Source organism: Nannospalax galili, unplaced genomic scaffold (genome assembly GCF_000622305.1).
Source record: "Nannospalax galili isolate Female #2095 unplaced genomic scaffold, S.galili_v1.0 scaffold209, whole genome shotgun sequence".
NCBI lineage: Eukaryota > Metazoa > Chordata > Mammalia > Rodentia > Spalacidae > Nannospalax > Nannospalax galili.
In genome coordinates, this window is record NW_008360319.1 from 2,892,846 (window position 1) to 2,897,748 (window position 4,903).

The window sequence follows — 4,903 nt, forward strand, 5'->3', positions numbered from 1 at the left end:
GAGGGGCAGACTCACATCATGGGAACAGTGACAGACTTAACATTATTGTTGAAGCTTGGCAGGAGAGTCTTGTCAGTAAACACACTCGGAAATTAGAGCAAACATACGGAATTTTGAATTTACATTATAAGAGCTAATTATATATTTAGGTTGAGAATTGCATCAGTCTAGCCATGACAGTGCTTTCTGTTTCTTTTCTTTTAATTCTCAGACTTTGATTTTTATCTCTAGAAGTTCAGTTAGGGCATAGGTGAAGATGTATACTGGGGCTGTAGAAAAGTAACAGAAAAATAATTTAAAACCTCTTGGTTTGGCAGAGGTTCACCTGGTAATGGGAGAGGTCAAACATCAAGGCCTGGGTACCCAGGACCACGTGCAGAGGACCACAGCTGGGCCTCGAGGGAGGTGTGAGGTCTGCTCCAGAGAATCAGTCCTCCCAGGACCCGAATCTGTAAACAACTGAGGCCTCCCTTGTCCCTAGTATAAGAGGCAAATGTACAACTTGGGACCTCAGGGAAGGGAGCTGTGGGGAATGTAGTCACTCAGAGAAGACAGAAACTGCTGCCCAACATCGGGAAGTCCTCTACACTCTGCTCCACCATCAGCCTACAGCCAGGGATGTGGACTGTGGCTCATGATAGGAGTCCAAAGGTTCAGGCTCATGTGAGAGGGGACCACAGCTCCAGCTCACAGATCACAGATCACAGGAGACCACAACTCCAGTTCATAAGGAGAGGTCACTGCTCCAGCTCCCAGGGCAGGATCACAACTCCTGCTTACCAGGAGAGAGAGGTGGGCTGGGGAGGGTGGGGGGAAGAGGGCATGTGGGGGAGACCCACTGACATGATTGTGGTCCCCTCTCATGAGCCAGAACGGTGGTCCCTTCCTGTGAACTAGAGCAGTGGTACCCTCCCCGTGAACCTGGAGCTGTAGTTCCCTCCTATGAGCTGGAGCTGTGGTCCCATCCTGTGAGCTGGAGCTGTGGTCCCATCCTGTGAGCTGGAGCTGTGGTCCCATCTGTGAGCGGGAGCTGTAGTTCCCTCCTGTGAGCTGGAGCTGTGGTCCCATCCTGTGAGCTGGAGCTGTGGTCCCATCCTGTGAGCAGGAGCTGTGGTCCCTTCATGAGCCTCAGCTGCAGTCACATAATTTTCAGTAGTTACTATCTCCTGTTTACATTGCAAGGAAATTTATTTTTATTGTATGTTACCTTTAGCATTAAAGTGTCACTTTATATAGCAGTTGGTTTTACCTAAGACTCCTTTCTGTCTCAAAGAAACAGAACCCTGTAAGGTACAGCAAATTAAGCTGCACTGGATATGCATTAATGTATTCATTTTTCTTGCATCACTGTGATCAAAATACCTCAGAGAAACAGCCTAAGGGAGAGAAGGTTTATTTCAACTCATGGTTTCAGAGAAATTCCAGTTCATCATAGCAGAGGAAGCGTGACTCCAAGCATGTCAGGTAGAGCTGTTCACATCTCAATAGACCAGGAAGCAAAGATCAGAATCCAAAACCAAGATTGGTTCAAAGTCCCCTGATAATGGCCAACCTGCACCAGGCCAGCCCCGTTGTAGCACTGCAAAAATATTCTGCCCCTGATCCACAAAGGCCCTTGGCCAACTTATAATGTAAAATGCATTTAATTGAACTTCAAGAATCCTTGGTGTCTCCAACAATTTTAACACTGTTTAGATATTCAAAATTCTATATTAAATCTCAAAGAAAAGTCTTTGAGTTAGGAGCCCCTGGAAAATCAAAAAGCAAGTAACATGTTTCCAATATACAATGATGTAGCAAAACACTCCCATTTCAAAAGAAGGAACAGAAAGATAGCAAAGAAAGATTGGACCAAAGAAAGACTGAAACCTACCAGGGCAAATACTAAATCTTGTAGCTCCAGTATCTGGGGCACATTTAGAGGTGTGTCTGAACATCCCCACTTGAGCATCCCACTTCTAGGGGCCTGCTGTTTGCAGGACGCAGAGCCGTTCTCTTTGACTGGATCCAGGTTTCCGCTTTCCTCAGAAGAATCCCATGTACTTCTCATCTTCAGCATTGCTATCTAGATTTCATCTTCACTGATTCGTGCACTCTGGGGGCTCTCTGCAGGGAACCTAATATGGATACACATTGCTTAGCCCTAGAAGCTTTTCTCTGGAACCTGATGAACACCTCTCTGACTCTGTGACTCTTAACACTCTGCGTGTTCGCAAGACCAGCACCAGGTGGATTATGCCAGGTTCTACTGCCTGCTCGATCTATCATCTGGCTCTTTTAGGTCTCGGCTGCAATGGCCTCTGAATGCCTGTGTGTTTGGACCTGGGGAAATAGTTCAATAGGTGGCCCTGTTCAAGCCAAGCACTTCTGAGGCTCTTTCTTTTTAAATGGGGTTTTTCAAATGGGTTTGCAGTCTGACCCTCTGGAGCTTTTGATAGGGGCTGTCTTGTCTTCAAGTCATTTTTCCTAGTGTCTCATTGCAAGGTGCATAGCTTGTTTTTAATGGTGCTGTTCTCTTCAGAAATTGAAGCTAATTTGTTCATAGTTCTTTGTCTGTCTTACGTGTCTCTTTTCCTGGAAAAACAGAATTTTTTTTTCAAATCTTTGTTCTCAATTCTTGGTTGTGAGTGTGCGTGCGTGTGTGTGTGTGTGTGTGTGTGTGTGTGAGAGAGAGAGAGAGAGAGAGAGAGAGAGAGAGAGGAGAGAGAGAGAGAGGTATGATGTGTATACAGGTGTCCCTGGAGGCCAGAAGATGGCATTGGATCCCCTGGAGCTGGAGAAATGGGTACTGGAAACTAAACTCAGGTCCTGTGGAAGAGCAGCAAGTGCTCTTAAACACTGATCCATCTTTCTTTCCCCTAAAGATATTTTTAAACAGCTATTGAAATATACAGTAACAGAAGGAATACAAGTCTAGCATTCAGCCATCTTTTAGAATGGTAATGAAGAGGTATTTGTTGATGGAACTAGCACAGTCCTATACAAGGCAATTCTCACTGTAAGACAGATTAAAAGAAGCAAGCAATAACCATGCCACGGCCCAGATGTTATGCTGCTTAAAATTTCCTTTGCCTAGTCCATTACTTTCGAATTCAAATTCCCCCAAATTTTCAGGACTCAAGGAGAATATAGCCAGATTATTTAGCAGAATGTTGCATGAATGGCCTCTTGTACAATTGCCCTTCAAAATTTTATTCTCATTTGAAACTTTATGAACATAGTCTTTGCTATCTGAGTTTCAGTAGGCATTCTGATTTTCTGAACTCCACCCAGAATAGCCCATTAAATGGAACTTACGTCATTCTAAGGTTTCACTAGCATACATCTTCAAATTCTTTCACATCCCTCCCTCACATCAGTCCAAAAGCCCTAAACACAACATGGTTAGGTTTACTCGCAAAAAGACTAATTCCAGGTTTTTGTATCGTTTGTTTCTGCTGGACAGCTTCAGTTGTCAACTTGATACACCTGGGAAAAGGGACCCTCAGTGCAGACTGCATCCATAACACTGGCCTATGGGCACGTCTGTGAGACATTTTCTCAATTGAGTGATGTGGGAGGGCCCAGCCCACTGTGAGTCATGCTACCCCTGGACAGTTGGCCCTGGGTTGTTTAAGAAAGCAGGCTAAGCACAGGCCAGAGGAGCAAGTTCCTCCATGGTCTGTGCTCCAGCTCCTGCCTCCAGGTTCCTGCCCTGCTTAAGTTTCTGCCTTGACCTCCCTCAATGATGGACTGTCACTTGGAAGAGTAAGATGAAATAAACCCTTTCCTCCCCAACTTGGTTTTGGTCAGTGTTTTATCACAGCAATGGAAACCAAGTCAGAACAGTGTCATTATGACCAAAATACCTGAAAGAATCAATATAAGGGAAGAAATTTTTATTTTGCCTTATGATTTCAGAGATATTTCAGGCCATCATGGTGGGGAAGACATGGTAGTGAAAATGGCTCCATCCATGTAGTAGGATGTGGTGGGGCTCTTCACATCTTGGTGGACAAGGAAGCACAGAACACAGTCAGAACCAGGGATGTATATAGTCTTCAAAGTTTACCCAGGGGACCTACTTCTGCCAACCAGGCCCAACTCCAGAAGGCTCTACAACCTACAAAAACGCTGTAGTCTAGGGACCAAGTGGGCAAAACCTAGGCCTGTGAAAGATAGTTCTGATTCAAATTCTATCAGATTTTGCTGAGCAATTGTAACTAGAAATCAGATGTTTTGTTTCCTCATTCTCAAGCTTACTACTGACTACAGTGCATTTCTCTTGTCTGTTAAACATTTTGTTACAAATGGTAACTATTGCTATTGTGTTTTGTTTTGTTCCTTGGTGGTTTGATTGGTTTGAGGAGTTTAAAACAGTCTCACTACAGTATTCCACACTGGCCTCAAACTTACAGTCCTGCCTTGGCCTCCCAAATCCTGGGAATATAAACAAGTGTCACCATGCTTAACTAAGCTATTATTTGTATGTTTATTTCTAGCACTCTTCCTAGGCACTGAGAATCTCCAGCTAAGCTATAGCAATGAAAATACTGTCCATTTTTAAAGTAAAAACTATGCTAGGGGGCTGGAGAGTGACTTTGTCAGTAAAGTACTTGCCATGAAAGCATTAAACCTGAGCTCAATCCCCAACATCTGGGTAAAAAGCTGTGCATGTTAGTATGTGCTTATAATCCCAGTGCTAGGGTGGCACAGTACAGAGGAAGGATCCTTGGGGCTTGCTGCCAGTCAGTCTTGCCAAGTTGGTGAGCTCTACTTTCAATGACAGACCCTGTCTCAAAAAATATGATGGAAAACTATTGAGGAAGACACCCAACATCAACCTCTGGCCTACACACACACACAAAACACACACACACACACACACACACACACACACACACACACACACATGGGGAAAAAT